This window comes from Lissotriton vulgaris, chromosome 4_1, assembly GCF_964263255.1.
Source record: "Lissotriton vulgaris chromosome 4_1, aLisVul1.2, whole genome shotgun sequence".
Taxonomy (NCBI): domain Eukaryota; kingdom Metazoa; phylum Chordata; class Amphibia; order Caudata; family Salamandridae; genus Lissotriton; species Lissotriton vulgaris.
The window spans coordinates 377,330,681-377,343,487 of NC_141691.1; positions in this window are offsets into that span (position 1 = coordinate 377,330,681).

The following is a 12,807-nucleotide window of genomic DNA, read 5'->3' on the forward strand; positions in this document are numbered from 1 at the left end:
AGAACCTGGCTATATGCAAATTAGTCTGTCCCTGGCCCAGTGCATCATGGGAACAGGGCAGACCAAACTACCAAGCCAATTCTTCACCGGAAAGGAGACAAGCTTCTGGGGACCGGTTTCTGGCATTTCAGCCGTCGTCGGCCCGGCTTGCTTGAATCCTGATGGTGCAGTGAGAAAGGGAGTCATGTCTGAGTATACCCTGCCACACCTATAGTGGCCAAAAACGATTCAGAAAAGGGGGTGGTGATGAACACAGTGTCTGAATTAAGCAGACCACTCTTACCCAGTCCAAAGATCAGGGCTTGATCCATCACCGTTATTTAGCTCACTGCACTATCCCAGCTCAGAACATGGCTATATGCAAATTAGTCTGTTCCTGGCCCAGTGCATCATGGGAACAGGGCAGACCAAACTACCAAGCCAATTCTTCACCGGAAAGGAGACAAGCTTCTGGGGACCGGTTTCTGGCATTTCAGCCGTCGTCGGCCCGGCTTGCTTGAATCCTGATGGTGCAGTGAGAAAGGGAGTCATGTCTGAGTATACCCTGCCACACCTATAGTGGCCAAAAACGATTCAGAAAAGGGGGTGGTGATGAACAGAGTGTCTGAATTAAGCAGACCACTCTTACCCAGTCCAAAGATCAGGGCTTGATCCATCACCGTTATTTAGCTCACTGCACCATCCCAGCTCAGAACCTGGCTGAATGCAAATTAGTCTGTCCCTGGCCCAGTGCATCATGGGAACAGGGCAGACCAAACTACCAAGCCAATTCTTCACCGGAAAGGAGATAAGCTTCCGGGGACCGGTTTCTGGCATTTCAGCCGTCGTCAGCCCAGCTTGCTTGAATCCTGATGGTGCAGTGAGTAAGGGACTCATGTCTGAGTATACCCTGCCACACCTATAGTGGCCAAAAACGATTCAGAAAAGGGGGTGGTGATGAACAGAGTGTCTGAATTAAGCAGACCACTCTTACCCAGTCCAAAGATAAGGGCTTGATCCATCACCGTTATTTAGCTCACTGCACCATCCCATCTCAGAACCTGGCTATATGCAAATTAATCTGTCCCTGGCCCAGTGCATCATGGGAACAGGGCAGACTAAACTACCAAGCCAATTCTTCACCGGAAAGGAGACAAGCTTCCGGGGACCGGTTTCTGGCATTTCAGCCATCATCGGCCCGGCTTGCTTGAATCCTGATGGTGCAGTGAGCAAGGGAGTCATGTCTGAGTATACCCTGCCACACCTATAGTGGCCAAAAACGATTCAGAAAAGGTGGTGGTGATGAACAGAGTGTCTGAATTAAGTAGGCCACTCTTACCCAGTCCAAAGGTCAGGGCTTGATCCATCACCGTTATTTAGCTCACTGCACCATCCCAGCTCAGAACCTGGCTATATGCAAATTAGTCTGTCCCTGGCCCAGTGCATCATGGGAACAGGGCAGACCAAACTACCAAGCCAATTCTTCACCGGAAAGGAGACAAGCTTCCGGGGACCGGTTTCTGGCACTTCAGCCGTCGTCGGCCCGGCTTGCTGGAATCCTGATGGTGCAGTGAGCAAGGGACTCATGTCTGAGTATACCCTGCCACACTTATAGTGGCCAAAAACGATTCAGAAAAGGGGGTGGTGATGAACAGAGTGTCTGAATTAAGCAGACCACTCTTACTCAGTCCAAAGATCAGGGCTTGATCCATCACCGTTATTTAGCTCACTGCAACATCCCAGCTCAGAACCTGGCTACATGCAAATTAGTCTGTCCCAGGCCCAGTGCATCATGGGAACAGGGCAGACCAAACTACCAAGCCAATTCTTCACCGGAAAGGAGACAAGCTTCCGGGGACCGGTTTCTGACATTTCAGCCTTCGTCGGCCCGGCTTGCTTGAATCCTGATGGTGCAGTGAGCAAGGGACTCATGTCTGAGTATACCCTGCCACACCTATAGTGGCCAAAAACGATTCAGAAAAGGGGGTGGTGATGAACAGAGTGTCTGAATTAAGCAGGAGACAAGCTTCCGGGGAACGGTTTCTGGCATTTCAGCCGTCGTCGTCGTCGGTGTAAGAATTGGCTTGGTAGTTTGGTTTGCCCTGTTCCCATCATGCACTGGGACAGGAACAGACTAATTTGCATATAGCCAGGTTCTGAACTGGGATGGTGCAGTGAGCTAAAAAACGGTGTTGGATCTAGCCCTGATCTCTTGACTGGGTGAGAGTATTCTGCCTAATTCAGAAACTCTGTCCATCACCACCCCTTGTTGTTAAATATTTTGTCCACCCTAAGCGTGGAAGGGTATGCTCAGATGTGAGTCCCTTGCTCATTGCAACATCAGGATTCAAGCAAGCCGGGCCGACGACGGCTGAAATGCCAGAAACCGGTTCCCGGAAGCTTGTTTCCTTCCCAGTGTAAGAATTGGCTTGGTAGTTTGGTTTGCCCTGTTCCCATCATGCACTGGGACAGGAACAGACTAATTTGCATATAGCCAGGTTCTGAACTGGGATGGTGCAGTGAGCTAAAAAACGGTGTTGGATCTAGCCCTGATCTCTTGACTGGGTGAGAGCATTCTGCTTAAGTCAGAAACTCTGTCCATCACCACCCCTTGTTGTTAAATATTTTGTCCACCCTAAGCGTGGAAGGGTATACTCAGATGGGAGTCCCTTGCTCATTGCACCTTCAGGATTCAAGCAAGCCGGGCCGACGATGGCTGACATGCCAGAAAACCGGTCCCCGGAAGCTTGTTTCCTTCCCAGTGTAAGAATTGACTTGGTAGTTTGGTTTGCCCTGTTCCCATCATGCACTGGGACAGGAACAGACTAATTTGCATATAGCCAGGTTCTGAACTGGGATGGTGCAGTGAGCTAAAAAACGGTGTTGGATCTAGCCCTGATCTCTTGACTGGGTGAGAGTATTCTGCTTAATTCAGAAACTCTGTCCATCACCACCCCTTGTTGTTAAATATTTTGTCCACCCTAAGCGTGGAAGGGTATGCTCAGATGTGAGTCCCTTGCTCATTGCACCATCAGGATTCAAGCAAGCCGGGCCGACGACGGCTGAAATGCCAGAAACCGGTCCCCGGAAGCTTGTTTTCTTCCCAGTGTAAGAATTGGCTTGGTAGTTTGGTTTGCCCTGTTCCCATCATGCACTGGGACAGGAACAGACTAATTTGCATATAGCCAGGTTCTGAACTGGGATGGTGCAGTGAGCTAAAAAACGGTGTTGGATCTAGCCCTGATCTCTTGACTGGGTGAGAGTATTCTGCTTAATTTAGAAACTCTGTCCATCACCACCCCTTGATGTTAAGAATTTGTAAAACGACAGAGACCATGCAATAATATACTTAAAGCTTGAGTTACACTTTTATCGGACTTTGTCTTGGTAAGTAAAGGAAGGAAATGGTACAGCAACAATAGCTTAAAACACAGCCGAATCATCTGGAATTCCTCTACCGCAGTTATGATAAATACATTTCTTACCTCCCTTTGGGATTACAATCTACAATAGGAAGTCAATCATATATATCTATTAAAAGACAGAATGTCAGCTGCTGTACGCAAGATTCAGAGAATAACCAAGCCTTCAAAGAAGAAGGTAACACTCCCTAAAGATCCCAAAGATGCAGGCCTACCCTGTAAATTAAATAAGCTTATTCATCAATGGTTAATCACATTTTCAGTCTCTGGAGGCAAGTCTACAAGTTTTACTTAAAAAGGAGAAACATTATTTTTGTGTTAAAAAAAGCAAATCAAAATTGGTTGGATCTTAAACAAGAAGCACAGCAACAAAACCACAAAACATTTTGGCAGGTCATCGCAATGTTTACAGATTGTAAATAAGCTCCCTCTTCAATTTCCATCTCTCCTTCAGAATTAATTTATTACTTCTCAGAAATCTAAGCACAAAATGTAGTCACAAAACATTATGGGCTCATCTGGCAATAAAACCTCCAAAGGCAAAACTGGTTAAAAAAAGCAAAATCCTCTGCAGTGATGGGTCCTGATAGGATACCAATAAAAGTAATGAAGAAGGATTCTGAAGTTTGGAACAAAAGCCTTGCCCCTCTCTTTATATTTTGTTATGAAGCAGGGCAAATTCCATACTCATGGACGAGCAGTATAAATGTTTCTTTAAATAAAAATGTTTTTTGTTCCTCACCAAGCAATTATCGACAAATTACCCTTCCAGATGCCAAAGGGAAGGTCTTTGCATACAGTATCCTCGAACACCTGTAGGAATGGGCATACTGAGTTGACGTGATTTCATAAACCCAGGCGGGCTTCAGATCCAAACCTTTAGTGATAGCCAACACTGCAATAGTCCAAACCCTTATTGATACATATGTGGTGTCTTAATCCCAAAGATTACTTTCTGTGTTTGCTGACTTCTCAACAGCATTTGATATAGTAAGCTGATGATTCTTGACCTTATGCCAATTGGTCTTCAGTGAAATGTAGATGCTTTATTGAAATACGTGGGGCTATCTTTTTGAGAATTAATACTTCTTAGACTAAGGTAATGCGTTTCTTTAGAAAATAGCTCAAATTTATTGCAGTTAGGTAAAAAGGCATTAGCCCACATTGGCACTCTTAATAAGTGTTAATGCAAAAGCAAATAATTATACCTTCATTGATAATCTAAAAGTTACCCTTACTCAATTGCAGTGTAAAATTCACCACTTGCTTGCGTGGACACCTGCACAACTTAAGTTGTTCAGAATAAGCTATACTAGTGGCATTACTCATTGTTCACCTCTAAAAATATGCAAGTCCTATTCTGATAGTACATCTTTTAAGCAGAACCGAGTACCGGTTCCTGTGGAACATACTGTTGGATCATTAATATGTATGTTGATACTAGATATCCTAACTCAAACTGATTGTAAAAGATGCTGGTCTAGTATAGAAGACAAGACCAGAATATTTAATCTCTGTAATGGGGCGGGGGTCCAAACTCTCAAGCATGTACTCTTCTCTTGTGTGAATGTGATAGTGGTGGAATGTCGAAATCAGTTTATTAAACCGTTGCTCTTTGCTCTTTAAATGCTCTAAAACTGCTGAAATGATTGTTAAGGCAAAGTCCCCTCCTAATGAATTAGTTTGCTATAATATTTTTACATTTTTAAAATCGTTTTAAAATGTATTAATTGTGGAGGATATCTATTGTGATTGTTGGTATTTACATTTCTTTTTGAAATCATAATTTTATTACACATTTTGTTGATCTCTGATGAGATCTAAATCAATAAAAAAATCTGGATATTTTTTCTGCAGTAGTCTCACTTCCATCAAAGTTTTTATTATTGCACATTTCGTTTTCAGCTTAATTTTCTATAGGACTTTGCAGGGCTATATTTGAAAAGCAGTTCTGTTGGCATTACATTTCTATATAATATATTCATCTATTAAATGGATTTCTGCCCAGTAGTCATGACTACAACCCAGTTATAACAGCATACCTTAAATTTTGGAAACATAGCAATAAAGTTCAAAATTGAAAAGCCTAGGGCAGGATTCATGCTATTTATAAAGTTGGACATGTTGGTTTAGTTTTACATGTCTTGGCAGGAAAAAACTCCTAAAGTCGTTTTTCAGCTGCAAGGCTTTCTCTCCCATGGACTAACACTGGTTTACCTTATTATAATTAATAAGTGATAACTTCAGTTTAGGACCACATAGAGAAATGCTACTTACACCTACATGAATAGTAATTAAAAATCCTCTGTAATGGTAAAGTCACATTGCCAGTTACTATTCTGAAAATAAAATTGTTAGAAAGTTGGTATTTTTTTTCCTAAAGCAAATGTGCATTTCTACCACTGGCCATAGATCCATTCGTTGTCATGTTGTGCGGTGTTTTGGGTCTCCCTTTCAGGCATGTTAACTAAAATCTCCTTGGGTGTGGGGCAGGGTGTTGCTCTTCTGAAGAGGATGTCTTGGTGGGTTGTATTCAGCCCATCCTCATCTTCAAAGGATAGCCTCAGGCCTTTAACAACCACCTGACTTCTAAGGGTTGCCTGCCCGGCCACTGACAAATGCAGTTCACACCTAGGCCTGCACTTCCCATTGCTACCCTATACAGATTGGAGCCAAACCCAGGAAAAGGTGAAGGTTAGACAAAAGGGAAATTCCCCACTAACAGGCTGATACTGGGGAAAAACAGCACCTTCAGAACCTCTCATCAGAACACTCCTGAACATGTAGAAAATTCGGAAGAAAGATTGCACTGCTGTCTAAATAAGAAAGACTGGACCTATTTACCTGGCACCCAGTCTCCCTATAAATGGCTCTAAAGGTCAGTGGGAGGTCCTGTTTGATCTACAGTGCCACAGAAAGCTTCCAGAGGCATTCCTGCATCTGCCCAGTACCAACTGGACCTGCCTGAACCTGCCTGAGCTCTGCTGATTCCCTCGGCTGAGTGAGTCCTGATTTTCAAGAGGTTCTCCCTGTGTCTTGGACACTTGGCTCGTATCAGAGTGTACTTCTCCTGAAGAACAGGTGAAGATACAAAGGTTTTGTGCTCCTTACAACTGCAAAGTGATCTCTTTGTGCTGAAAAACAGTCACCCATGATAACCAACACTTTGAGGGTCCAGTCAGTTCTATACTTCATGTTGACAGTCTGAGTTGACCATCAAAGCGAATCTTCAGCGATGGCTGGCTCTCGGTGCTCAAACTGCGACTGTCCGCGACGCCAGAGGAGCTACTTGAACTCCCAACAGCCTCATTCTGGTCCCTGCCAATGCGAAAAATGTTGTCCTTGCAGTGACTCTTTAGCGGGACAATGAGAATATATCTAGGGCCCCCCTTCAAATATGAATAAAAGAAATGAGTTCAGGGGATAAAACATAACGTTAATTTTTTACCAAAGGGGTCCTACCTACCTATATTACTTTCTACAGGGAATGAATCCAACATAAACAGATCACACTGAATAATAATAAAGGCATGCTACTTTGCTGTGTATTCATTATTTATATATCATTTTTTTCAATTGATGTTTTTATATTCTTTACACAAAATCCATTATTAATTTTTCATTACAAAACAAATGTAAATACATTTCTTCATTACATACATTGAGTTGTACACTTTTTAATTTTCTAACATTTTACAAATACATACATGGACTTAAAATGTTCAAACTGCACAACACCACTCCTCCACTTCACTTCCTATTCACACACTTCCTACACATCCCACTCACACTACAAAACACTCATTCTTCATATACCAATCCGGAGAGACAAATAACATCATAAAATACACTATTGGGGTCTCTATAGTTCTCTTTTTATGGTGTCATGTGACCGGCGTGTACACAGAACTAGTCGACGCACGTTTCAGTGGTATATGAAATGTAATACCACCTTCTTCAGTACTAGGCAGCAATTGTATACTTTCACATAAACCAACAGGAGGACAAAGTAAGTAATCTGTATCTCTTCAAGGGTGATAACCTATCACCTGTATCAACGGCGGACAACAATTATTTAATTATTCCAAGGATCTTTCATAGGAGCTGGTCCATAGATCTTAATACTGCTGTAAACAGAATCCTTCACAGGGGTATTTAACCAACTCGTAGTAGTTGCTCTTTATTGGTATCCCTCTGACATATGCAACACAAGTTTGTGCTCCACTGCAAAATATACTCCTCTCTTCTCTTTATTTGAGGTTTGCCACCTACGAAGGCACGTATTTATAGCCAATCATGGTTGTTAGTGGGCACATCAGAGTTAAGGTTGCATCGACTCTCACAAGTGTGACTATCTATCTTTCTGACAGAGAAAGAACTTCATAATGAGCAGATGCCGTCAACTCCTGTTTCAAGCCACAAAAGCACCCAATAGTTTTGCAAGATTGGTCACATAAATATGTGTCTTGTTTAAGGCACTCACCCCTCCACTACTTGCACAGATTTAGCAGGACAAACCTGATTCCTGTACCCGACCCATGCTCCATTGCAGTTGGCTTGAACTTAAGACTTTACCTTGGTCCAGAGCCACCAGAGAATCACAAGGAGTGCTTTGTGGTTTTTAGCTTAACTTGAGTTTCCACAAAAGCTTTATTCAGGGTTAATAGCCCACTGGTGAGGAGCAGAATATTGTCGCCTCCAATCAACATCCCAAAACATTGTTAAAACTTTAAAGTAGTGCAACATTCCACGTTACATAACAACTTCATCCAAACATTCTAATTCCACATTACCTAGCTACCGAACATCACTAAGTAAGCTAATAACGAAGTAAACACACTATGCAACAGTTATTTTTGTGTTTTCACTTTATTGTTGTTTGAGTACTGCATACATACTTTAAACATTGCCTCTAAGTTAAGCCTGACTGCTTTTGTATCAAGCTACAAGAGGGTTAAACCCAGGTTTAGGTAGTAACTTCTCTGGTTCATCCTGATAAACTGATAACCCAATTTCTTCCACCACTTTTTACATGAAGAAGTAGGAGGTATCTTAACACATTGGCTGCTAGGCGTTTTCCCGTCCTGTGCTGTGGTTTTGTGACTCCCATTGTTTCATGACGAGCTCAGCTCGTCATCAGCACTGCTCACCCGTGCATCATGACGAGCTGAGCTCGTCATGAGCATCGAAAGGGTTAATGACTTCATGTAAATTGTTTCAAAAATTAAGTCCTTTCCTATCAACCAAATGAAAGTCTGTACATGCTATTGATCAACAAAACATCAATATTATTACGTTATATTCGAATGCATGTATATTTATAGATGTAGAAAGTTTAATAGCATAAGGGTATTATGCAATTCACCTATGTTACATTACCCTATTACAGGAATGGTGCCAGAATATCAAGTACTGAGTAGCATGCTACAAAACTTTCATAGCAAATAAATCTTCTACTAAAAGCCAGAGGTTAAAAGTGACAAACCCTGGGTCTAAAATCCAAGCACCCGACAATTTGCAGATGCAAAAGCAGTTGCAATGACCTTGTGAATGGAGTTTTTGTGCATCAAACATGTTGGGCTCGATTTTGATGTCGGCCGGAGTTGCTTCAAGACCAACTGGTCATCCGACCGTCGGTCGGCGGTCTCAACACCGCAATTCCAGTGCGACCACAAATGATGCTGTTGCATACTCCCAGCTGTAAACCTGCGGTAGCACAAGCTCCCATTGAGAAATGGAAGAATCTGTTCATCCTTGGATTAACAGGGGGGCACCTTAGGTGCCCCCTCGGCTCCCATCTAGAGGCCGCAGGCAGAAGGGGGCAGCGCAAGGGGCCCCAAACCCGCTTTCTGACAGGCTTTCTATCACAGAAATCCTGTCATGGAAATCCTGTCAAAAACGAGCGACCTAATCCCAATGGCAGAAACACCATCTACAGGGTTTACGTGCTGGTCTCTAACTGGCCGATGTTCTCCTTGAGCCTGTCAGTTGCCAGCTGGAATGACCATCTGGTTTCAGTTTTGACCGCACGCATTGTAATGCGGCAGTCGAAACTGAATCCGCAATAAGGCCCTTTATGTCCATAGTAAACACAATTTTAAAAACTTGCCTGTGTATTTAAGTATGTAATTTACATCTTATATTTTCATATGTAACATGAAACTTTGATATACCGGATAGTTTTTTCCATAGGTAGACCCAGCGTAAAGAGCTTTGTCACCCTTCTGGGTCTTGGTCGCGCTGTAGAAAACTGAAAATAAATAGATATGTGAATAACAAATAATACATATGTTCTTATATTTAATTTGAAATCTGAAAAAGAATAGAAATCTTTGTAGTGTAAAACATACAGATGATCCTTGTCAAAAGTGGGAGACAATTCAGAGTGTGTTTTTTTGTTATTACTACAAACTTCACAGTAGTGGCGTCATGAACCACCCGCTTTCACAGCTAAAGCGGGGGTAGTGTTGACAATTATAGTTATTTATGACCCTCTCCTGGCTGCAGATCTGCAGACTAGAGTTATTAAAAAATCAAAAGTAAAAGAAAACAAACAACACAGTGATAAGGAGTTAACCACAACGAAGAAATTAAGAGAAAAAAAGAGGAAATAAAAGAGAGAGAGAGAGAGGTTTGTAAAGAAGAGCAAAAGGAGGGCCATAAAAACGATGGATGAAAGGATAAAAGGACTGATGGCTGGAAGGCGAATTTTTTTTTTACATGGATAGGTGAGAGAACGTGTCTGTAATGATGAAAGGTTGGATGAATGGGTGAATGGATGAATAGATTGCTGGTTGGAAAGGTGAAAGAATGAATTGGTGGATTGATAAAAGGGGGGTGAATTGGTGGATGGATGAAAAAGAATGGATGTATAAATGGGTAAAAGTATGAAGGAATTGAGTTTGTATCAAAGGTTCATGATATACCAGCACATCTCAGTCATGATGTATTACGTAAGAGATCCTTCATGCTGTATAATCAATAAAATGTATGGAGGAATGACTGGAAGTTTAGTAGAAGGATGGATGCAAGACTGTAATGATGAGAGGGAAGATGGATGTGATGGCACGAGATTACCATCTTGGTTTACTCATCTCACAACATACACTCACCTGGTACCATAAACATACTCACACTATGCCGGTTGTCGATTGCTGCTGCCAATCAGGAATTATTTTCCTTATATCGACTTATACATGTACACCATAACTTACCAATTCCTTGTTACTATAAATTTAAGTTAATTAGGTAAATGGATCAAGTAGTTGGAATAATAGGTATAAATGAAACAATTTAATTTTATTTTCATGGAATGACCAAAGACTCTGGAAAGTTTTAAAACCTTTATCCATGCAATATTTTGTGAGTAAAATGCCAATACATACTTATCAACAGTTTCTCAAGAATAAAAATAATGATCAAAACAAAAATCTAGAGGGGCTAGATGAAGGTAAATAAGTTTTACCGATTCTTAAATACCGAATTTTACCAATTCGGTATTTAAGAATCGGTAAAACCTATGTAGGTAAAAAAATCGGTAAAAAAGACCGATTCGGTAAGATTCGGTATTTACCGATTCGGTAAATACCGAATCGGTATTTGCTATTGAATCTCATGGGTCTTGAAGCCCATAGGATTCAATAGCAAATACCGATTCGGTATTTACCGAATCAGTAAAAATACCGAATTGCTAAGGGGGACAGGGTGTCACTTTGACACCCTTTTTCACCCCTGTTTCTGGCTTGTGTGCACACATACATGCCCTAAGGGCATGTCTGTGTGCCACATGGCACAGGTGTACATGCACAGATGTGCATGTACACAAGAATTTGTTATTTACCATGCAATTGCATTGCATGGTAAATACCAAATCCTGAAAGCCCTGTAGCAGTGTTAAAAGTTCTACCTACATTGGAAACATACAGAATCGGTAATTTTACCGATCAGTATATTTACAGAATCAGTATAATGTACTGAATCGGTAATTTTACCGATGAATCGGTAATTTTACCGATTCGGTAATATTACGGAATCGGTAAAATTACCGATTCTGTATGTTTTCAAGGGCCCTACATCTCCATAGCCCAATACCCGTCGGAAACGCCCAAAAATCGGTATTTTCGGCCGTTTCCGACCGGTATTGGGCTACCTACATCTGGCCCTTAGTTACATTTCTAGACATTGGTACCTGGGAAGGGTGAACAAGGGAAAATAGTACAAGGACATACCACACAGATTTATATTTACCTAGAATGGTGCAAGGACCAACCCCGGCTAAGGGCTGGAAAAAGGGTGTCTGCCTAGACAGGAGCCAACAAGTCAGGATAGGTGCAGGACAGGACAGGTAGCCTCTTCTTAGTGTAACACCAGCGTTACACCCATCTCTGATGCTACTCCCGGACCACTCTAGGTGGATCAATTCTTCTCCTTCAGCAATTTCCCGATTTTTCTGTCAGAGTGCTCGACCAGCTCTCTGCTCTTGCTAACATCCACGATCTCCTTCAGCATACGTTGGGTCAGTGACTGGTCTGTGACAAGTCCGACAATCTAACTGACTGAGCCTACCTTAGTTATACCAATTTCCACGGTATGTACCACCCCCAATCTTTCAATATTCATGTATTCCCTTCATTTAATTGGACAGTGGAATAGGGAGAGGTCATCACACCATACTAGTATGAAGTCACTTTCTTTGACTTAATTGTTCTAATGTTCCCACCCATAATTTTACTTTCCCATGCTTTTAATCCACCCATCAACATTCACATTATGTCATATACAATGTATACATTTCATTGAGTCTTTTTCTTCCCCTTTCCGGGTCAAGAGGTACATTTCTCATGCACATCACTAGTGAGATGAAACTTGGCACTCATTCAGTGACATAGTTCGAGGTCTTGCGGTGCTCCCAGGACATGCGCATTCGGATTTCAAGATGGCGATACAAGTCACCCTTCAGGGACAAATACGAGCTAATAGTAAAATTAAAGAAAGACAATATAGAATACGAAAATAAATGAATGGACTGTATACCACTTATTGCTACTCTATTCCCATTACTTTATTTTAAATATCGCATTAGCAGATTAGCAGAACACACAAAGTTTAGTTTGAGCAGAAGCATATGCATTAGCATGTGAAATATGAAGTGGCCATTGTAGGCACTACTACGCAGCTGCAAAGGATTCCCACCAAAAGCAAAAGACATCGTACTACGTAGATGCAGTTGAAGCATCCGCAGAAGAGTTCCCGCGTTTTCAACAGCCATTTTAAGACACTTGAGTTGCTTGTTAGTAAAAGCACATAGGTAAGCTTCCCCTAGATACAGAATATGTTGTGTGTTGCCTTATTAGAACTCACAAAACAGGTTGGTTACTTATTACTTGTTATTTCAAGAGGATTGAAT